The 24,207-nt window shown below is 43.2% G+C and overlaps 1 protein-coding gene across 3 annotated transcripts in view; it reads left to right on the top strand.

The window, feature by feature from the left end:
- Window positions 1-24,207, top strand: part of RNF130 (ring finger protein 130) — a 2,389,441-nt gene that overhangs the window by 1,625,759 nt on the left and 739,475 nt on the right. The gene's annotated exons all lie outside the window — the stretch shown is intronic.

Raw genomic sequence — 24,207 nt, 5'->3', positions numbered from 1 at the left:
ACATCTCATGTTATGGGTAAGTGCAGCCTAGAGAACTGTACTTTTCTGTTATTCAGCTGTACAAGATCTGCTTAGGGAATATTCTCCAACAAAACAAGATCCCCTAAGTAAAATAAAGTTTTTGTTTTTAAGGCAAACAATCGTTATGGGGATTTTTTTTTTTTTTTTTTTTTGTAAAGTTGCTGAAGTCTGGATCTCTATCCAACCTGATATTTCATCTATACCTAATATAAATCATTTTGGAGAAGTTTAAAAACACATCTAACAAAGACATTGGTTTGCAAATGTGCACCTTGAGAATAATCCAGGTTTCTACTTGTATATACTAATCTTTGCACCTGGTGTCTCCTCTTACAGTACTAAAATGTGTCTAATACAAATGCAATCTTTACAGTGCTTACAAATTACATTGTACTTTTACTGAATATTGGAACTTTTCTCCCTGGGTCTCTGCTGAAAAGGGACTCTGTGCTTATTCAGACTTTTCCCAGTTACCAAAAGGAAATAACCAAGTATCATATATGTAAGATAGAATTTATTGCATTCTTTTCAAACCTGTATACCTATACTGACTGCATTGGTTACTTGAGATGTACTGTTGCAGTATAGCTAAAGAATAATTTATACTTTTGAGCTGAGGTGTGCCACATGTGCTGAGTGTGTATGCAGTAGTAGTAACTTTCAGGAAAAATAGAGCCACCCCAATGCATTAAATATTTCATTAGTAAAGACTGTTAAAATTTAAGAAGCAGAAACACCGTGCGAAGTAGTAGCCACTGCCTAAGGTTATAGGACAGCATAGCATTGGCACCACCCCCTTTTTTTCCCATTTTGCACATGAGATCAGAATGTCATGTCAACACTATCACCTAGAGCCAGTGTTCACACCACTAGGTAGCTAGCTCTGATGTGATTGTTCTCCCGTACCATATACACATGCAGTTGTAGGATAAAAAATGTAGATTGAAAACCTCAACACTCTGGTAGCCAACCAGGTCTAAGGGCTTGTGCAAGCAAACATTGTGCTATTTATACATGTGAAGCAGCATAGAGAGCTAGCTCTTTCAAAACACTGTTATTTGGACTGCGGTTTTTAAATGTTTTGATTTATAATGCAGTCTTAATTCAGAAGATGCAACTGTATTAATACTTTTGTTAGTGAGGTCAGTTAAATTGTTTTAAATGTAGGCTGATAATAAGCATTTTCATCTCTGCCTGCACTCTTGCCTTTCCTGTGGTTAGAACGCTGAGCCTTTTAATGGATTAGTTGTATTAATTAATACAAGAGATTCATTCTTATAATGTTGTGCTTGCAGCAGTTCACGCCATATATGCTTATGTTCTGTTTCTCTTCTGTGCTCCATTGAAGCTGTAGTGCAGATTTGGCAATGATGGTGTACTGCATTTAAGAACCATAGGTGAATGTTTTAACAGCTAGGTTTCCAGTGAGTGGACTACATGTTTACCTTATCTCTGTGTTATACATGCAGCAATAAGATTGCTGCTGGCTGTTTGCAAAGTATACCAACATTTTTTACTGTTCTTTAAGTTCATAGCGTGTGTGTTACCTATTAATTATTGTGTTCAGACAAAAATAATGAGTAGATACTTTATTTTTCAGAAATAAGGAACCAAAACAGTTCAGCAGTGCAGCTGACTGAGGCTATAGACAAAGTATCTGACTTATCCTACCTTGGCTCCAGCCCAGCTAGGGCTGATTGATAAATTAACCACTTCATCCTGTGTATTGTTGTTTTCTACCTGCAGAGGGGGATTATGTCGGTATGTTAGGTGTTAAGACAGATGTGTTATGACAGATATTAAAGATAATTTTTCCAGCCTCCCCACCATGACACGAGCATCCTGTGAATTCTTCTAAATGTCCACTAGGATGCAGAGAGCACAGATGGTGTCAAGAGAGCTGTTTTGTATTTAGGGAAGTGTAGCCTGCTTGAAGTGGAAGAAGGGGCATGTAGTAAGTGGGAAGCCCTTTTAGCCAGAAAGGCTGAATGTTTCCAGTGGGCCAAATGGATTACTCATGGGAGAGGTGAAAGAATCTGTGAACTGAATGATGCTGACTGGATCTAGTCAGGGAGTGCCAAGGATGGGGGGGCACAGGTAAACAGGTAGCAGGCTGTAGTGACCTGGAGAAACTGTGGCCTTTCATGTAGTGATCTTCTATGGTATTCTGTCTTATAGCTCTTTTCTTGACATTCTGCAGATTCTAGACACCTCCAGTCGAGCCAGGACACCTTTAATTGCCTTACCAGTGATACTTCACTCACATTTAAACCATCATTTGAGAAGAACATCACATTTGTTGATGGTGCTACATATGGTAGTAAATCTGCAGAAGTCCCTTTTACCACACTGGAGCTAAGGATCCAGGTTCTGGGGTCATTCATGGGCTCTACATGTCAGCTGTGTTTCTGCCCTCTGAGAAGGTGACAGAGCTGCATTTGTGAGTCATGTCAGCAAGGTGGCAGCTCAGGGATCCCTTGTGCTGTGTGTTTCATGCCTTCTTTCATTTTTTTTTTTTTTTATTAATTAGGTTGGGCGTGTGGTGGTCCGTTAAGCTAAGGTCTGGGCCTCTATCAGAAAGTACAGATAGATCATGCAGTAGATTTACTAAATTAACAAGTTCAATGATAAAACTGAAAATTATGGTTTGAGATCAGTAGTAAAGCACATGAGTTTAACTTGTGTATGCCCAGTAAAATTTATATAAGAAAGCATGCACAATAGTGTGACAGCAGTAGCTGATCTACATCGGCTGAAAAAAAGAGCATTTATATTCAGTTATGAAGCAGACTCTCACATTATTAAGTAAGAGGAAGGCAAACAGTGTTAGACTAAGTAAATGCACCAGTATGGATTCCAGGTGAGTTTTTCATAACACCTCAACCTGGCACATTCCAAAGGTGCTTTCAGTATGTTTTGTCCTCAGTATTAATATCCTTTTATACAGACACTTCCATATTGCTAGACCAGGGACTGAAGAAGGGTGGCATCATGTTTTTATTGTTATGATTTATATTTGGCAAATCCTGTAAGTGGACTAATCCAAGGACCATTTTCAACCATGTTTTAGGTCACATGGCAAAACACAGTGCATTACAGCAAATGACTATAGTTGACTTTATAGACCTCAGTTGATTGAAGCACAGTAGACTGTTTTAAGGTAGTGGTAGAACCTTTGGCCATGATTACTTGTACCGTACAGGTGGAGGCTGTGTGGAAGTAGTGTAACCAAGAGTTATGCCAAGATAGAGAACAGTGTGCCACTCCTGAGGTAAAATGGGAGTTGGGTACATTGCGTAGGCTATTCAGATCACTGTATTTTCAAGTACGTTTTTGCGGTTTATTTCGACTTTTAGGGTTACAGTGGAAGTTTTAAAGTTAGGGATGGAGTTTTACAGTTATTGTCAGAGTTAGGTAGGTAGTTTTATGGTTAAGGAAACACAAGTCCTCGCTCGTACGGCATGCACGGCCAACCAAACTTCAGAACAAACACCAAAAGGCCAGCATGGTAGTTCCACAGTTTAATGTGAGGTAAAAAAACAGACAAAAATGTCCCACACAAAATAACCTTCAGTTACTCAAACTAGTTTCGGCACACGCCTTCTTCAGTGAGTATGAAAATACAAACATGTGTACCACAACCAGACGTCAATATATATAGCTACTAACCAATAGGAAAAGAGTCAATGTGCTTTGGGCTCATAATACAAAAGTAAATTAACACAGGACTGGTTCTTTTGGCTCTCTGAAGTGGTTGCAGTAAACTCCTCACAAGCTTGAGTTTCTTCCTAGCTGTAACCCTCAGCTGCTGCTGAGTCCTCCAGATCTTGTTGCCATTATTCAGACAATGAAATTTCCAAACAGATCAATTGCTCTAATGGAGTTTGTCAGTGATTAGTGGGACAACTAAGTGCATTTTTGTCAGTCTTTTTACTGAAAATATATTATTCAAGTATTGTTAGACATATAGTGCTTTTCTAGTCTTTTACTTCACTTTCTTACCTCGCCATCTGGTATCCCGTCCCCCGTACTCTGCCACTACGTAGACCATTAGTCCTCTTCTATTTTATTTTTGTCACTCTTTATTCTCCTTTCTTAGCCTTGTTAGCGACTTAAATTGGTGATAGTTTGCTGGTGATGAAAAAGCTACAGCTAGACATGGAAATCAAGGGGAAAACTTGCTTTAAAAGGTGCAAGCATTTTGGGCTCAAAATTCCTGCAAAGAATTCCACATGAGTTATGTTTGGTATGACAAGGAGCCTCACATCTTTGTAGCAACTGCAGCATTTTGCAAGAATTTCAGTTCCCATAACCTAGTAGAACGTAAGAACATGGTTGTAGCTAAGGCAATTCTCCCATCTGATTTGGTACTGATGGGTGCTTCACAGCCTTAGACTAGGAGAAGAGGAAGGAGAAAAAGAAGGTGCAGAAGTTCAGTCGGTCTTAGAGAAGCTCACCCCTTCTCTGGAACGGAGGGTATCTACCGCATCTTCTAGGAGAGAGACCTTAAGTGTGATTGCTCAAACTGAGCCTTCACCTCCTTGTTTACAAGGATGTTATGGCACAGTTGAAGACTCAGCATAATCCGGGCGCTTAAGAGCTGGTATGGGAAAGGGACTGAATGAGAGGGCCTCCATTAGACCCTTTCTTAAGTGTAAGAGTATGCGTGTTAGGTAGTTGATTTAACTTTTATGGATTGCAGTACACTTCAGTATTGTTTAGTAGTTTTAAACTTTGGCAATAATTTTACTGTAGTTATTATATCCATTTTTTCACCCCATGGGTATATGTATATATGTACACATTGATTTTTGTATGCTATATATTTTGTATTTTATATATTAAGCAAAATGCATGACTGTTTTTAACTCTGTTGCTTTAACTTGGAACTATTAATTAAAAGTGTGACATGATGTCATAATTGTTTCAGCAAAGGTATTTAAAGATTCATTAACCAATAGCACATTTTTTTAATGGTCTGAGGAAGCTGATCTGTGAAAGCGCTTACCATCTATGTGCACGAAATAAAGCTGCTGTTCTGGAATCTACGTCTTGAGATATATTTTAATTGAACTGAGCATGCATGCATGGTTGTTTACGCTGCTTTATACTTTGTTGCCATTACAATTACTTTTATCAGCAGCGTGACATTTGCTTTGGGGAGTGTTAACTTGTGCTTTTTTATAAATTTAAGATTGCCTTTGTCATACGTGATAATTTAATGTTTCTTGTTTATAAAAAAAATAATAACTAACAGTTAAGATAGTAGGAGATGAGATAAAAACAGTGATGGATAATCAGTCTTCAGGAAAGTCTCCAGAAACAGATGGTATTCCTGTGGAAGTTTGAAAGATAGGAGGAAAGAAAGTGATAAAAAATCTGGAAGATTTTTATTTCACTTGTTTTTAAAAGGAGAGGAAGCACAAACATCTTGGATGAAAGTTATTGTGGCATTATTACCTAAAGACAGTCCGTCAGACCCAGCTTCATATAGACCCATTTCAGTTTTAAATCATGAATGTGAAGTTGTTCTATCTCGCCTTCATTCTCACTGATGGGTTCAGAGCCGATCCTCAGCCAGATGCTAAAGCTCGAGGTCTTCAACAGCTCATGGCCTACTCCCTATCCCATGACACAACAGTGCTTCCCTAAGATCTCGTTTGCCGCTGCAACAGATCGGGTGTTCGTCGAACAGCTCTGGAAGGTATTGAGAAAACATTTTGATATTTTTCTACATATAAAAAAATTATTTTCTTAGTGTTTTAGTGTTAGTGTTAGTTATTAGATTAGATTTAGGTTCTTGAGACACTTTGTCTTTTTGATAGTTATAATTAGTTTAGAGTGCATTTTTATCTGTTTTTTGTTTATTTCTAGGCCTATTTATATATCTTGAAACTACTTGTTAGAATAACTTTGCTCCCTATCCTTTTTAATTTAACTAGTAAGCCTGCTTTTTTTATTAGGGCATTAGTAGTTCTATTTATACTGTTAGTTGAACTTGTATTTTATTCAACCCTCTGGTTTTGTTAGGGTTGTATAATTGTTGTTCTTCAATAGCTTTGTGTGTTTTTTTTTCCTAGTTACTATAGCAGTTGTAGTTTAGTCTTAGACCCTCTTTTATTGGGGCTATGTTTTGCAATATATTACTGTGTTTTTTATAGACTGTGTGTTATGCATTTATATTTGATTGTAGAGCTCAAAAAGTTCTTCTTTGGGGCTATTACTGCTGATATTAGTGATTTACCATGTCTGTTGTGACTTTTGGCTTTTCCCGGTTAGGGGTCGCCACAGCGGAACTCCGGTCCGCTAATGATTGGCAGTTGATTTTTACGTACCGAGTTGCCAGCCCTAACGCACAACCTTCAACGAAGGTACACCCATTCACGAATGTCTCCACGCAGAAGACGCTCTAACTGAGAGTCGAACCAGACAGCGTCTTACTGTGAGACGACAATGCTACCGCAGCACCACCACTAAATCTGGGTTCAAGAAATGTCCTAAATGTGGACAGAAGATGTCTATCACAGATGGGCACACAAACTGTTTATTGTTTAGGTGAGGTCGATTGAAATCTCCCTTTGAAGAAGCCTTAGAAAAAGACAAACCCACTAAGTCTTAGAAAACCTTATCTACCAGTTCGTCTTCGGAGTCAAAGTCGAAAAAATCGACTTCTAAATCTAGCTAGACTGCCACCTTGGCTCCTAAGCCTATGTAGCCAGAGGTATTTGTTGTCAGTAGGAGCCGGTCCCCAGCATTGGACCAGTATCTCCCACTTTAAAATCTCCGATTTTGCAGTCAGAGACCTCCTGTATTGCTTCCCGGTCCTCAAGACTGTTGTATAAGGATGTGGATCGAGTGGTGCAGAAACTTTTTCTGTCACAGGCACTAGCAAAAATTTTGTTGGGTTCGACCCCAAGGGCTTCAGAACCGACTCAGACCCAACCCATTTCTTCAGTTCCTCCGATTTGACCTGAAGTTTTGGAGCAGGAGTATTCGGAACCGATGATTGTGGAACCACCGCAGCCAACACCAATGGGGCTTTCGGTTCTGACTTCTCTGACCTCTTCGGTGCCTACCTTACAGTCTAGGAGTCGACACTCACAGGTCGGGTCCAGGGAGGATAGTCGTACCGATCTTTCAGAGTCGACTCTGCCACTCGGGGCCTCAGCGTGGGTGAGATCGGCACCTACTTCGGGCTCGGAGCCCAGGGCTTCAGCACCGCAGAGATTACCTGTTTCTACGAATCCAGGCATCTCTTTGGATTGGAGCTGTGGGGCTTTTGATGCTGTGAGGAGAGTGTTGTCCCCTCGGGCACCCACATCATCAGTACCAGCAATCTCCTCTCCCCTAAGGTTCCTGTGCCTGCCTCTGCTTTACTGATCCCTCAAAAGCGAAGAGACCCAGAGTCTCAGGTTCCCCCATCGGGCGAGCCCTGTTCTTCCGGGACCTCCCCAGAAGCTCCCTCTAAGGAGGTTCCCAGGAAGAGAATTTGCAAGAGGAAGTATCTGGATTCTCCACAGGAATCCATCGCATCAGATACTGACTTAGATGAGTCAGAAGGGTCCCCACGGTCCCCCTCTGAAGATATCTCTTTTTGTGATATCTTAGAAATCCTAAAACAGAGGGGTGGACCCCTTAACCCTACTGATGATGAGTCAGTACTCCTGAAGGCTTTCGGGTCTCAACCCTCTACCTCTTGGGTGACTCCACCTTTTGATGAGTTGATGGACCTTCTCTCTCGAAAGGCGTGGGAGTCCCCGGATACCATAGAACCAGTCTCTCAGAGATCTAATAAATTTATAACATCACCTCCGGACAAGGCTTTCCTTACCAAAGGAGTACCCATTGATGCTATGGTGGTGGCGGCAGCCACCAGAAAGGAGTTATCGGAGACCTCCACATCTGTTCATCCTCCTAATAGAGATTCTAAGATTATGGACAAGTATGGAAAGCGCATGTTTAATTCAGTGGCCTTTACTCTTCGATCCCTGAACTATCTCACACATTTTACCAGACTACACAGAGATCTCCTTAAGGAGTTGGGAGATACAGTGCAGGGTGCGGTAGCTGCGGGGGACTCAGACAAGGTAACCTCCCAGCTTGCTACCCTAAATTCCCTCATAAACTCTTCCATGCGTCTGATTTCATATGCAGCTGATGGAACGAGTAGGGCAGTGGGTACATGAATTGCTCTTAGGAGACACTCCTGGATGCGCTTATGTTCCTTTGTGGAGCCCTACAAGTCATCCTTTGTAAACACCCCCTTTGATGGTTCATCACTTTTTGGATCGAAAGTGAAGGAAACACTTACCAGGTGTGAGGAAGATGGAAAGACTCTGTCTGCCGTAGGAGTTCATTTTTCCACCCCTACTAGACCTTTTCCTAAAGCTCAGAAGAGTGGGAAAATGTGGTTTTGCAAAGCCCAAGGAGCTTTCTTTGACACACATGGTGAAACCCCCTCTAGAGGCAGAGGAGGGGGCAATAATGGGAGACGCCGTCCATGCAGCAGAGGGGGCCCGCAAAATCAGGGTGACAGGGATCAGTTCTTTGGAAAGCCCTACCAGTGCTCCTGAAAGGAGGTCCATCTGTCCATCTCTGGAGGCAGTCAGGGGACTCTTATCTTTGTACCCAGAGACCTGGCTAAAAATCACAAAAGATCGTTGGGTACAAAGCATAATATCCAGAGGATACACCATTCCTTTTACTACCCCTCCACCCCCTGTGAAAAATATCCCAGACATTCCACCCAATCACAGGGAACAGGGAACCATAGAGATTACAAGGTTGCTAGAAAAAAAGAGTCATCCAACCAGTCCCAGCAGATGAGAGAGGATCCGGAACTTACTTAAGGTTCTTTTTAGTTCCAAAGAAAACAGAGGACTGGAGACCAATTTTGGATCTCAGCAGATTGAACAAATCTGTCAAAATAACAAAGTTTCAGATGGTCAAGCTATACTTCCTTTTGTAGGAAAAGACGATTGGATGTGCTCAATAGATCTCCAGGATGCGTACTACCATATAAAGATGGTCAGACCATCCAGGGATCATCTGCGCTTTCGGCTGGGAGCCAGTCACTTTCAGCTTCGAGCTCTGCCCTTTGGTCTAACTACAGCCCTCAGAGTGTTCACCAAATGCATGGCAGTAGTCACGGCTCACCTGAGATGGTTAGGATTCCAGGTGATTCCATATTTAGATGACTGGCTCCTCACCGTCATAAAAGCAAGGGAGACAACCGTAGATATTTGCAGTCGATTGGGGATTACAGTAAACTGGGACAAATCTGCTTTACAGCCATCCAGATGTACCGTCTTTATGTGAGCAGATCTCGACACAGTTTCCATGACCATAAAACTTCCAATGGAAAGAGTAAAATGAAAAATGTAGTAAAATGAAAGAAAGGCTTCCACCACAATGAAAAGTTCACTGAGAAATTCCAATGGAAAGAGTGGCGAGCCTTTGACAACAAGTTCTGGACCTCATCCCCAAAAAGAGAGCCCCAGTTTCAGTAGTACTCAAATTACTAGGGACCATGGCTGCAGCCATCATTACCATTCCATTAGGCCGAATGCACATGCAGATACTGCAATGGCTTGATTTCACACAGTGGTCTTATCAGGATCTGCCAATGTCTCACCACATTATGATAACAAAGTCATGCAAGAGGGATCTTCTTTGGTGGCTGACGTCTCCTCAAGTGACAATAGGACATCCCTTTTTTCTTCCAACCCCTGTTGCCACTGTGACCACGGATGCCTCCCTGATAGGGTGGGGGGGCATTTTCAGGGAAGGACAGCCCAAGGAACATGGGAGAATCACGAGGCTCATCTGCATATCAATGTCCTAGAGATGAAAGCAGTACTTCTAGCATTGCAGTCCTTCCAAAACTTTCTACCTCTAGGGACTATTGCAGTACAGATGGACAACATGACAGTGGTCTAGTACATAAACAGGGAGGAACCAGCTCATATCCCTTATGTCTAGAGGCCGTGACAGTATGGCAGTGGGCAATATCCACCCAGCACTTTCTGATAGCAACACACATTCCGTGGAGGTCCAATGTGATAGCAGACAAGTTGAGCAGAGCAATACTGTCTCCTCACTACTGGTCTCTGAAAGAAGAAGTAGCGGAAAGGATTTCCTGCAGATGGGGCCAGCCTTGCAGCAACCTCTTTGCAATCCCCACCAACACCAAATGCAGCAACTACTTTGCCCTGATCCCCAACTCAGGAGATGCCCCAAGGGATGTACTTGTACACAGTTGGCCCCCAGACCTTCTTTATGCCTTTCCCCCATTTCCTCTGATACCTAAATTCCTACAGAAAGCCAGCACTCTGGGAAGGACCATTATTTTAATAGCCCCTTACTGGCCTCATCAAATTTGGTTCCCCTTTCTGCAGCCTCATTTGCTGGAAGAATCATGAATTCTGGACCCAGTTCCAGATCTTCTGATGCATTCATCAGGGGTTCCTCATCCTGCAGTTCATACCCTAAAATTGACAGCTTGGCTGCTCCAGTTGCACGAATAGCCAGGTTCCACAATTTGTCACCTGCAGCACAGAACATCCTAATTTCTTCTCATAAATCTTCTACTAGGAAACTATACCTTAGCAAGTGGAAAAGATTTTCCATATGGGCGTCAAATAATAATGTTGACCATATATGGCTTAAATTTCTTCCTTTCTAGAGTTTCTGACTAAACTATTTCATGAAGGAGCGGCTGCAGCAACCCTTAGAGTTCAATTGGCAGCAATCTCTTATTTTCATATTGGTAATCAGCAGACTCCCGTCATATCACACAGACTTTCTGAAGCATTTCTTAAGGGTACTGTTCACTTCAAACCACCTATTAGAACCCCATCTGCTCCATGGAATCTAAACTTTGTGCTCTCATGGATCATTTTACCCCCTTTGAACCTGCATCATCCTGCAATTTGAAATACCTATCATGGAAGACAATTTTCTTAGTAGCTATTACTTGCGCTCGAAGAATTTCGGAACTGCATGCCTTGTCTATCAAAGCCCCATACTTGATTTTTCATAACGACAGAGTAACACTGAGAACAAATCCTTCATTCCTACCTAAGGTTTGTTCAGAAACAAATCTCAACCAGAATATAGAATTACCTGTGTTTTTTCCCAGATATAGAAACAAAGTGGAACACATGTTGCACAAACTTGATGTCCATAGGCAACTTCAATTCTATTTAGACAGGACTAAGGACTTCAGAAGGTCGGATCAACTTTTTGTCTCCTTTTCAGAGTCAAAGAAGGGTACTCCTGTGGTAAAAACCACTTTGTCAAAATGGTTGTCAGATTGTATTTCTTTCACATACAATTCTATGCAAATGACATTAAATCATAAAGTCAAGGTTCACTCAACCAGGGCAGTTTCCACATCTTCAGCCTTTCTGGCACGGCTGCCTATAGATACCATTTGTGCAGCAGCCACATGGTCCTCACTTCATACCTTTATCCCTCATTACAAATTGGATAAGACCTCCAGGGACAGGGCCTCCTTTGGTTTTATGGTTCTGAGGAATATACTTTCATGAGCCACCCAAGGAGATGGTGCTTGGGACGCTGACCCATCAGTGAGAATGAAGGTGAGATAGAACAGCTTCACATAAAGAAGTTATGTACTCACCATAATGTTCCATGTGAGTTGTTCATCTCACCTTCATTCTTACATCCCACCCACCAACCCCCTACCTTTAAAGTCTTGAGGGCCGGGAAGTTTAAACAAGTCTTGGTGATACTTTGTCCTTATCTTCGGTATTCTTATTTCAATGCCTATATACTTTAGTTATCAGTATGATTTGGGCAAACAAGATCTTAGGGAAGCACTGTTGCATCATGGGATATGGAGTAGGCCATGAGCTGTTTGAAGACCTTGAGCTTTAGCATCTGGCCGAGTTGGAGCCAAGGATCGGCTCCGAACCCATCAGTGAGAATGAAGGCGAGATGAACAACTCACATGGAACGTTATGGTGAGTATATAACTTCTTTTTATAAAGTGTTTATGTCTGTACTAGCTAAAAGAATGACAAAGGTGTTGCCAAAACTGATAGGTATGGATGAGTGTGGTTTTGTAGAGGGGGTGCAAACATTTGAGAACATTAATAAAACAATAATGACCCAGAGTGAAGCAGAATGCAACAAAATACTGTTGTTGGTGGGTCTTGATGCAGAGAAAGCATTTCATTGAGTGAGCTGGGATTTGGAAGCATTTGCATTCCCGATACAATAATAAAGTTATTAGGAGAGTAGGTGAAGAATCAGAGGTAAGAATTAAAGTAAGAATATTCCACTCTGATAAGTTGTGGTTGAACAGAGGAACCAGGCAGGCGTGTCCTCTTTCCTCTCTGTTTTTTGCTTTGTATTTAGAGCCATTGGCAAGAAAGTGACAGACTCAGAATGGGGAATGGAAGGATATAATTGGTGTGGTAATCAAGAAAAGTTGGATTTATTTGCAGATGACATTATTTTGTACCTGATAAGTCCAGAAAAGGACATCTTAGTGTTTTGAATCATTTTGAAATGGTTGCGAGTCTTTTCGGTATATAAAATTAAGGAAGATAAAACAAAGGCTATAGCCATAAGTTATGTACCCTCACATGAATTGGTTCAGCAATACCCGTATTTATGGGGACATAATAAGATGAAGTATTTAGGAATATTTTTATCAAACAGAGAAGAAGTTGTGGACAATAATTAACAGAGATGAAGGAATTCATCAGGGAGAGGGCAAGATTTAAGTGAGATAAGCAGTTCCTTCCAATAGAATAAAGTGGTGTAGGAGTGCCTAATTTGAAGGGATATTTTAAAGCTTCACAGATCTTATACGTAACACAAGCCAAAGGTTATAATTCAAAATGGAAGGGTGTGATGATGAATCAGGGAGTGGGAGTTCAAGAAATAGTCAGATTTTGTATGCAGATCCTTAAGGAGAATAATAACAACCATACAGTAAATTATATTCATAAAGTAGAGAAAAGTATTCTAAGAACTAAGCATACAAATGGAAAAAGGCGATGTTGCCACTAGGGATGACTGCAAGTAGGTGTTCAGAAAATAGGCAAGAAGATACTAGAATTTACTGGAGGAAAGTGGCAAAGGAACCAAGGTACTGGGAGTAGTTAACTACAAAGGGAAAGGTAACAGTGTGGGATGAATCCATGAAGATGCTTGGACTGCATGCTGGAGACTGCCTTCCCTCCCTCCACAGATTGATATCAGGGTAGAGAGACAAAGAGAAAGGGCTCTGCCAAAAGAGAGAGAAGGAAGCTGAGCCCTGAAAGGATAGTGCAAGAACAAGAAAAAATAAATGTCCACACCCAGGAATAAAAAACACACCAAAAAACAAAGGGTGATGAAGGGAGGGAGCAGCTACCGCAGCAGTGATCTTCTGAACATCTACTGTTATGATAAGTTCATCTTACACAACTGTACTATGTTCATAATATTGATGAATGCTGCAGTAGCCTTAGCTATGTAGGTAGATTACTGTAGCTAACTACATTTCAGGAAGGAAAGGAGCAGAGTCCACAAGAACCTGGAGAATGGTCCTTGCAAAGCTTGATCAGGACCTAGAGAAGGAATCAAGCTTATAGTCATTTATAAAATTATGTACAGAGAACAAAATAGCAGCATTTGAAATGCTTAATGAAGCCAAGGCCCTGGTAGAATGGGCCTTGACCCTGCCTGGAATAGTTTTGTTATAATGAGTACAACAAAATATATTGTTAGCCTTAGACAACCATTTGGAAATAGTCTGTTTTGACACAGGTTGCCCCTTTTTCTTATCTTCACAAGAGATGAATAATTGATCTGAAGGTCTGAAAGATTTGGTTCTGTCAAGATATTACCTGAGTTCTCTGGGGATATCCAAGGTATGCAGTATCTTTTCTTCGTTTTTAGGTTCAGAAAGTAAAATGGGGACATGGATAGTTTGGCTTAAAGTAAACTTGTGTACCACTTTAAACATAAAAGAAGGATTATTTCTCAAAGAAACCCTGTCCCTATGGAATATGAGATAGGGTTGACTCACCATAAGACTTTGCAACTCAGATACTCTTGTTGCAGAGGTCAGAACAACCAGTAAAACTATTTTCCATGTTAAGAACCTCAAGTCAGCCAGATTAGCTGGTTAGAATGGAACAAGTGTTAGCTTCTGTAACACAAAATTAAGATCCCAACGAGGTGCCACCAGTTTTCCTGAAGGCCTCTTATACAAAACCCCTTTCAAGAACATTTTCACATGAGATTGCATTGAAATACTTACATATACTTACATAGAACTATTTGAAGCACAAGCATTAATGCCATTCTAGCCTGCCAATATACCAAAGCAGTTGTTCCCATAATAAACATCCAGTCTGCTCTTAAACATATCTAAACTAGTGCTTGCTGTATTATAATTGGGTAGTCTATGCCATACATCAGCTGCTCTCTCAGACAACCAGTTAGTACACTTCTCATTCCTACAAAATCTTCTACATAGGTTGTCTGATGATTCTGTACTACTTTTTGAAACCCCAAATGTTCCTAGAGTTAGTTGTCTCTAAATGCTCTTATACCTGGATAAGGTATCCTCTTAAATATCTGTATGAGACACTGTACAAGTTTGGGTATTTTAGTCTTTTATAATACCTTAAATTTTCACATCCATGGATGCCTTTGTTATATTTCCACTGTACTCTTCCCAGTTTACTCATGCTTGTTTTCATATAAGGTTTCTATACTGTTGCTCTGTACTCATGTTTGAGTCTGATGTAACTAACGAACAATGACTTCATCATTTCTGTTTTTCTATGTTTTATAAATCTTTTTATACAACCTTTAGTTTTATAATGGTCATTAACCAGTTGGTTGATATGATTAGAAAAATCCAAAGCTGGATCTACCCATATACCCAGGTCCCCAAATATATCTACAGATGTGAAGTTGTTAAATCTCGCCGTTTATTCTCACTGATGGGTCCGGAGCTGATCCTCGGCTCTGACACGGCCGATAGCAAAGCTCAAGGTTTGCCAGTAGCTCGAGACCAAGCCCCTTATCCCACAATGCACTGCTGGAATTAACCCAGATCTAGTTTGCCGCGGCAAGAGAGATCTCTGTGATCCAGTTAGCTCAGACCATTTTGATAAATCGCAAGTTTTAAAAAAACTTTTTTCTTCTCTTTTTGAGAGATTATTCATATTTAGTGTGTGTGTGTGTGTGTGTGTGTGTGTGTGTGTGTGTGTGTGTGTGTGTGTGTGTGTGTGTGTGTGTGTTTCTTGTAAAAAATAATAATAGTTTAAACAAAGTTAGATTGTAATGATAGTGCCCTGTGTTGGCTTGTTTTTCTTAGTGTTGGGCCCTTTCTTAGCCCTATTTAGTTTAACAATTTTTACTTGTTCTTACTATATTCTTTAATGTGGGCTTAGTTAGCCCTGTATTTAATGTTTACAGGTTAATTTTGTGGTGTGTTTCTTATAAAATGTCGGATGAGAGAGAAAAGTCTCACCCCAAATCAGGGTTTAAGAAATGTCCAGATTGTGGACAGAAAATGTCCGTCACGGACGGACATGTCCAGTGTATTTACTGTCTGGGGGCTAAACACCTCCAAGACTCCTGCAGTATTTGCCACTCTTTTTCATCTAGGGTTCTCTTAGAGAGAAGGAGAAAACTCATAGATAGGGGGTTGCTGCAGCATACTTTTTCTGAAGCGTTGGGTAGCCAGGAAGGTGCCAGCACTTCTTCTAAATCTTCAAAATCTTCTGATTCTAAACAATCCAAGAAGGCAAAGAGATCAGAGGGTACAGGGTCATCGGTTCCACAGTCCTCAGAACCGAGTGTCCCTTTGGTTTAGAGCCAGCTCACAGTCTTGGAGCCGGTCTCTGAGGTTCCCTCATCTCCTCTGCTCCAGTCAGCACCTTCGGTGCATTCCTCGAAGTCTTCGGTCAGCCTCTCTGATATGGACATGGATCTGCTAGTGCAGAAGCTTCTAAGGGCACCAGGACTTGCTAAAATGTTGTTGGCCCCGACCACTTCGTCGGAGCCGAAGACCATTGAACCTGATTTGACTACTCCTCCTCCGAGCCGTACTGGACTCTCGGAGCTGAAGGAGCCTGAACCGATGCTTGTTGAACCTTTGGAACCGAGACCCGCACCAGTGTTATCGGTTCCATCTACTCGGACGTCCTCGGCGCCAACCGAGGGTGCTAGGAGCCAACACTCTCCTGTCGGGTCCAGGGAGGATAGTCGGACCGATTTGTCGGTGCCTACTCTTCATCTCGGGGCTTTGTCTCGGATGAGCTCCACTCCTACCTTGGGCTCGGAGCCCATGTTTTTGGTGCGGGAGGATCGGACGGTCCCCTCAGGATCCGTCTACCCCTTCTCATCATAGCCATGATGCTTTCAATGCCATGAGGAGAGTCCTGTCTCCTAAGACATTGTCGGCACCAGTTTCGGCTTCCTTCTCCCCTTGAGCCCCTGTGTTCGCTTCTATGTCTACCAGTCCCCCTAAGCGTAGAGACCCCGAGCCTCAAGTGGTCCCACAGGGAGTCCCCTGCTCTTACGAGACCTCCTAGGTACCCAAGAAGAGACTGTGCAAGAGGAGGCACTTAGACTCCCCAGAGGAGACTTTGACATCCGACACGGACTTGGATGAGTCAGAAGGGTCCCCTCAATCCCCCTCTGAGGATATCTCCTTTGCGGAGATATTACAGATCCTTAGTCAGAGGGGTTATTGGCAGTCCAAAACCCCTACTGAGGACGAGTCATTGCTCTTGAAGGCTTTTGGGTCTCAACCTTCCACTTCTTGGGTGTCTCTGCTTTACGATGAGCTCATGGAGCTGATCTCTCATAAGGCGTGGGAGTCACCGGAGGCCATGGAACCTGTCCCTCGGAAGCCGAATGAGTTAATCTCTGCACCGGTGGACAAAGCCTTTTTGACCAAAGGAGTGCCTGTTGATGCCATGGTGGTAGCTGCAGCCACCAAAAAGGAAATGTTTGAAACATCCGTATCTGTCCATCCTCCTAACAGAGATTCTAGGATCATGGATAGATATGGGAAACGCATGTTTAGTTCAGTGACTTTCTTTCTGCGATCGCTGAACTATTTAACCTATTTTACGAGACTGCAAAGAGATCTCCTGAAAGAGCTAGGAGATACTGTCCAGGGTACGGTAGCTGCAGGGGTTGCTGACAAAGTCAACACATAGCTCGCTACCCTAAACTCGGTTGTAAACTCGTCCATGTGTCTCATATCTTATGCAGCTGATGGTTTGAGTAGAGCCGCTAGTTCATGCATTGCTCTGCGGTGACAAGCCTGGATGCGTCTCTGTTCCTTTGCGGAACCCTTTAAGTCTTCCTTTATCAACACCCCATTTGATGGCTCATCACTGTTTGGGCCTAAATTAAAGGAAGCTTTAACCAGGTGTGAGCAGGAAGGCAAGACCCTATCTGCCGTTGGAGTCCATTTTTCTACCCCTACTCAGCCCTACCACAAGGGCCGTAGGGGAGGGAAAATCTGGTTCTGAAAAGCACAGGGAGCCTTTCAGGACACACGTGGGGAAACCCCCTCTAGAGGCAGAGGAGGGGTTATAATGGAAGACGCCACCCGCACGGCAGAGGGGGTCCACAGCAACAGAGTGACAGAGGCCAGTTCTCTGGTCAGCCTTACCAGCGCTGTTGAAAGTGGGCCCAGCTGTTCGGCTCTGGAGGCAGTCGGGGGTCATTTGTCTTTGTACCCAGAAGCCTGGCTAAACATAACATCAGTTACATGGGTACAAAGCATCATTTCCAGAGGATATTTCATACCGTTCTCTTCCCCACCTACTCCTGTAAGCAGAATCCCACATGTTCCACCCAGTCTCAGGTAACAAGCAATCGTAGAGGTCCAAATATTGCTAGAAAAAAAGAGTCATCCAACCAGTCCCAGCAGACCAAGTTGGATTCGGAACTTACTCAAGATTCTTTTTGGTACCAAGGAAAACAGGGGACTGGAGGCCTATCTTGGACCTCAGCAGACTCAACCAATTTGTAAAGAAAGAGAAGTTCCGAATGGTCACACTTCAGTCCATTCTTCCATTCCTAGGGAAAGGTGATTGGATGTGCTCTATAGATCTCAAGGACGCGTACTATCACATAAAGATGAACAGACACTCCAGGGGACACCTGCATTTCCAGCTGGGAGACAATCATTACCAGATGTTCATCGTGCATACAGCTGCAGTCATAACAGATGGGTTATCCTGCCGTCAGGCGGGTCCTCGGTCGGCCGAATTCCAAAGTCTAGGTCCGGCGTCGGTTGTAGTCGCTTCTTCCCTGACGTCAGTGCGGCAGGGGTATAAAAGAACCAGCCGATGCCATCTTCTTCAGTCTTTCTTGCCGCGCGGTGCCCAAAGCAGAAGCAGTTCGCAAGTACCGGTTGGCCAGCTCCTGAGATTTACGAAAATATTTCAGCCGAAGTCTTCTTGAAAGCTAAGTACCCCGTTGGGGAAACTTTTCTTGCCTCAGACCGATGTCAGACAAAGTTAATAATTGCATTTCATGTGGGAAGCAAATACCGCATAAGGATTTCCACTCTTTCTGTATTCCTTGCTTAGGCCCAGACCACGACGTCTCGGCCTGCCGTTTTTGTGCTAGATTCAACAAACGCACTATTAAGCGTCGGGTGGAGTTCGCCCATCACTATTTTGGTAAAAAATGTAATTATATTATGTCGTCGGATACTACGACTCCAGTTTTGAGTAAAAGACGCAAAGATAAGGACCGACATACGAGGTCCGCGACTTCTACTGACACCACGCTAAGGCCGACTACCGGTTCTCTGGTTCTCAGCGAGGCGCCTACGCAGCCCCTGAGTACCGATGACACTTCTTTACCGGTGTCTTCTGTGCCCGAGGTCGCAGGCTCCTCGGCCCCTATTCCGACTACAGATACCGACGCCACTTTTGGCGGGGAAACCCAGAGTTTAGACAGACCTGCCATTTCTCAAGGTGTCTTCAGGCCTTCCTCCTTCTCTATTAAGGCTTTCACAAAATCTAAAGCAGACATTAAAACTAAAAAACAAGGACCTCAGACCCCCTCTCAAGGCCCCATGCCTAAAAAACAGATGCTCAAAATGGCTGAGGATTTGATTACTCTTATCAGGGGTTCTCAACCCCCCTCGGACAAAAGGCCCAGATTAGAGGAAGACTACCCTTCCTCAGATCAAGCCTCTATTACCTCTGAACAATCTGAGGACCAGGAATATACATATTCTCCTTTTGAAGACTCTGATGCAGAGGAGTCTATTCCCTCGGTCTCCCCCCCTGAGGACTACTCTTTTGGGGAAACCCTACATACTTTAAGGGAGCACTTTCACTGGGAAGGCCAAGATTACTCAGATTCCAAGAAAAGACTCAGGGATTTTCTCTTTCTCCCCCAGCATAGGCCTCTGGCTATCCCTCCTGTCTTAGAAATATTAGATGATGTGTACACAGAAGCCAGCCTCAACCCAGATTCTTTACCTCCAGCTCCTGTTAAACCAGACAGGTATTACCGGGTTCCTGATTCACACCAGTTCCTATACAAAAGCCATACAGCTGACCCAGAAACTATTTCATAGGGTCCCAAGGGAATTAAGGCCTCAACTGCTAAAAACCCATTACCTTCAGAGAGAGATTCCAGAGCTTTAGAAAGGTGGGGGAAAAAGGTATATACCTCGGCCACTTTAACCATGAGGGCATTAAACTGTCAGTTCCATATGTTAAAGTATCAACAGTTTTTATTATCTGAGTTGAAAAGCAAAATGACACAACCTGAGCAACCAGATTTAAAAGAGTTGCAGGATTTGTTGCATAGTGCAGAGCAAGTGGGAAAACATACCTTGCAGTGTGGTTTTGATGCTTTAGAGGCCTCATGTAGAGCTGCTGTTACAGGGTCTGTCATACGTAGACATGCTTGGCTCAAAGAACAAGCCCTACCAGATCATGTCAAAGCTAAATTACTAGATGCACCTCTTCAAAAAGGTGTATTGTTTGGTGTAAAAGCTGAGGAGGTACTAAAGAAAATGGAGGAAAAGGCGAGATCAATGCAAACAGTGAAAGATTTCCTGCAGGTACAACCTTCACGTTTCAGCAGAAACTGGCCTTCAAAAAATTGGTCCTTTCCAGCCACGGACAGACCTCAAAGAGGCAGATACAGGCACCGGAGAGGTAGAGGGCAATCTCAAGGATCATTCAGAGCCAGCCAATGGCAAGCACCAACCCCAAGAGGTGGAGAAGATAGATCACAGTCATTCACAAAGCAGACACAATGACTTTCCCCTTTACCTGCCAAGCAAAGCTTTAATGGCAGCACCTTTAGGCGGAAAACTGGCATTATTCTCAAAAAATTGGCATATTGTCACAAAAGACAAATGGATCCTGGACATTATAGACAGAGGCTACAGATTCCACTTTCACACCCTTCCAAAAATGAGAGGCATGCCAAACCTGCCACAAACTCAAAGGGCAGAGGCACAAAAACAAATTTCAGCTCTCATGGACATGAAAGCTATTCAAGAGGTCCCTACAAAAGAACAAGGTCAAGGGTTTTATTCCAGACTATTCTGGTACCAAGGAAAGACAAAGATTGGAGACCTATTTTAGATCTATCCATCCTAAACACATATTTACAGGTACCAAAATTCAAGATGCTCACATTACAGCAGCTTCTTCACATGCTGGGCAAGTAGTCTTGGCTGGTAACATTGGACCTCAAGGAGGCATACCTGCATGTCCCTATCAGACAAGATTGCAGAAGATACCTCACATTTCTTGCAGGTTCAAGCCATTATCAATTCTCTGCATTGCCCTTTGGCTTATCTACTGCGCCCAGAGTGTTTACGAAATGCCTGGCATCAGTAATCCCCTTCTGCAGACTTCAAGGAATACAAATATACCCATATCTGGACGACTGCCTGATCCAAGCGGACAGCAAGGACATACTTCTGAAACACCTGGCGTTTGTAATAAGACTGTTGAACTTTCTGGGATACACAGTCAACAAAAAGAAATCAAAACTAATACCCTCTCAAACAATAATTTTCCTGGGTGCCAGCTTGAATACAAACACCCAGATGGCCTACCTCACGCCAGACAAACAAGGGCAACTATCTCAATACTTCAGCAAAATGGCAACCTTCACCAGGCTGATTGCAAGGAAAGTCCTGCAGGCTCTGGGATTCATGGCATCTTGCATCCTGCTGATCCCATGTGCAAAGCTGCATATGAGGAAGCTTCAATGGTACCTAAAAAACTTATGGTCTCAACACAGCCACAGTTTGGAAACAATCATACCACTCATTCCATGTCTTCAAAAGGAATTTCTGTAGTGGGCTCAAGCATGCCAAAGAAACAAAGGTCTCCCTTTCTGCATACCTCAAGCAAATCAAATCATCACAACAGACGCCTCGGACTACGCCTGGGGGGCACACATGAAAGATCAGTGCATTCAGGGAAAATGGTCCCAAAAAGAGAAGCACCTACACATCAACCAAAAGGAAATGCTAGCAGTGCAAAATGCTATTATGGCCTTCAAAGACCTACTGCATCCAGGCCAGCTATTGATAAGGACAGACAACACCACAGTGATGTGGTACATAAACAAACAGGGGGGAACTCATTCATACCCCCTGTGCAGACTAGCTATGACCCTTTGGAACACAGCTCTGGAATTGCAAATCCAACTTCAGGCACAATTCCTGCCAGGGAAGGAAAACACACTGGCAGACAGCCTAAGCAGAAATATGACAGATCCACACGAATGGAAGTTGCATCCTCAAGTTTTCACAAAGATAACTCAGGCATGGGGACAGCCAGACATAGATCTCTTTGCTACCCACAGAAATTACCAACTGAAAAAATTTTGCACAAGGACCTATCATCCACAGGCCTGGAAAGTGGATGCATTTTCCTTCAATTGGACAACATTGACAGTCTATGCCTTTCCGCCTCTCCCTCTGCTGCCCAAAGTTCTATTAAAAGCCAGAGCAGAGAGGCCGAAAATGATTCTCATTGCTCCAGACTGGCCAAGACAACACTGGTATCCACTCCTGAAGAGCCTGACGCATTCCCCACCATGGATCCTACCTCTAGTGCCTCTTATGTTGTCCCAGCACAACTTCAAAACTCTTCACAGCCAGCTCAGAACCCTAAATCTAGCCGCATGGGGAATCCCTTGATTTCACAACAGACCCTCCTCTCCAAGGAGGTGCAGGATGTAATCTTGGAGGCCAGAAGACCTTCTACTAGAAAAGCCTACTCTGCCAAATGGAAGTGGTTTTGTGCCTGGAATCAGAAAAAGGGCCAGAATCCCTGGGTAATAAATATACCTCAAATATTGCAGTACCTAGCTGAGATGTTAAAAGTGGACTTTCCTTCTCCTCCATCAAAATCCATGCTTCAGCCATTTCTGCACAATACAACACGGATCCTCCTTTATTCTCTCATCCTCTCTTAAGACAGTTTCTCAGAGGGGCTAAGAATATAAAACCCCCAAGGAAACCACCAGTCCCTGCTTGGGACCTCAACTTCATATTGGAAAAACTGACCCTTCCTCCATTTGAGCCAGCTGCTTCAACAGAACTACAATATTTGTCATGGAAAACAGCCTTCCTTCTGGCTATCACCTCAGCACGCAGGGTTTTGGAACTACAGGCCCTCATGGCTGTGCAACCTTTCATCATTTTCCATCAGGACAGAGTTTCCTTACGAACCAACCCTACCTTTATGCCAAAGGTAGTATCCAGTGTAGCCTTGAATCAGACTATCCACTTACCTACCTTTTACCCTAACCCACAAAACAAAGGGGAAAGACTACTGCATTCCTTGGACATTCACAGACAACTACGTTATTATTTGGACAGGACAATGCCATTCAGGAAATCCGAGCAACTCTTTGTGTCCTATGCTACAGGTGCTCAAGGAAAGGCTATCTCCAAACAGACAATCTCAAAATGGATAGCCCACTGCATACGCTTTTGTTACTCATTTCATGGAAAAGCTGTGCCTTCAAGCATCAGGTCCCACTCCACAAGGGCCACAGCTACCTCTGCAGCTTTCCTTAGGGGGGTCCCTACCAAGGACATTTTGGAAGCAGCCACTTGGAGTTCAGTGTACACTTTCTCCAAACACTATCACCTTCCACTTTACTCAAAATCTAGAGCGGGATTTGCCACAGCTGTCTTGCAGGGCATCCTGGCTCCTCCTAGTTCCACTTAGTGCCTGCCACCCCTACTTAGCTTTGGGATTCTACCCATCTGTTATGACTGCAGCTGTATGCACGATGAACATAGTACAGTTTTGTACCTACCATAAATGTAGATGTTCGAGTGCTCATACAGCTGCAGTCCAGGTTTCCCTCCCTCCATCCCCTCTTAGGACAGGCCTTATGACAAACACCTTCTCATACAACCTATTTGGGGTATTCTTTTATGGTGTATTTGCTTGCTAACTACTGTTTTTTGATTATTCTATATTGCATGACTACATAAGTTTATGTTTTGCCTTCCTTCTGGGGGCACCTGACATCTGGGGCAAGAAAAACTGAAGAAGATGGCGTCGGCTGGTTCTTTTATACCCCTGCCGCACTGACGTCAGGGAAGAAGCGACTACAACCGACGCCGGACCTAGACTTTGGAATTCGGCCGACCGAGAACCCGCCTGACGGCAGGATAACCCATCTGTTATGACTGCAGCTGTATGAGCACTCGAACATCTACATTTATGGTAGGTACAAAACTGTACTTTTCGAGCACTGCCCTTTGGTCTCACTACAGCACCCAGGGTGTTCACCAAATGCATGGCAGTGGTCACGGCATTACAATCAACTTCGAAAAGTCTGCCTTACTGCCATCGCAGCATACCGTTTTTATAGGAGCAGAGTTAGATACCTCAACCACCAACACGATTGGCCTCTGTGTCTCCTATATGCATTCCCACCTATTCCATTGATACCCAAGGTTTTACAGAAAGCAAAGTCGCTGGGAAGGACAGTTGTCCTCATAGCTCCCTACTGGCCTCGACAGATTTATTTATTTATTTATTTGCATTTGTTCACCGGGTTGGTCCAGCTGGGTAAGAATTAACCTTTTTCAGTGGAGACCTGAGAGGAAAAGCCCCAAACAGACATACAAATACATACGAATAGAGACAAATTAACAATATTACAGAGGAA

The sequence above is a fragment of the Protopterus annectens genome, chromosome 4.part0, assembly GCF_019279795.1.
Source record: "Protopterus annectens isolate FY-2018-M chromosome 4.part0, PAN1.0, whole genome shotgun sequence".
Classification (NCBI taxonomy): Eukaryota; Metazoa; Chordata; order Ceratodontiformes; family Protopteridae; genus Protopterus; species Protopterus annectens.
The sequence above is the reverse complement of the archived record's forward strand: the minus strand, read 5'-3'. Positions and strand labels throughout refer to the sequence as shown.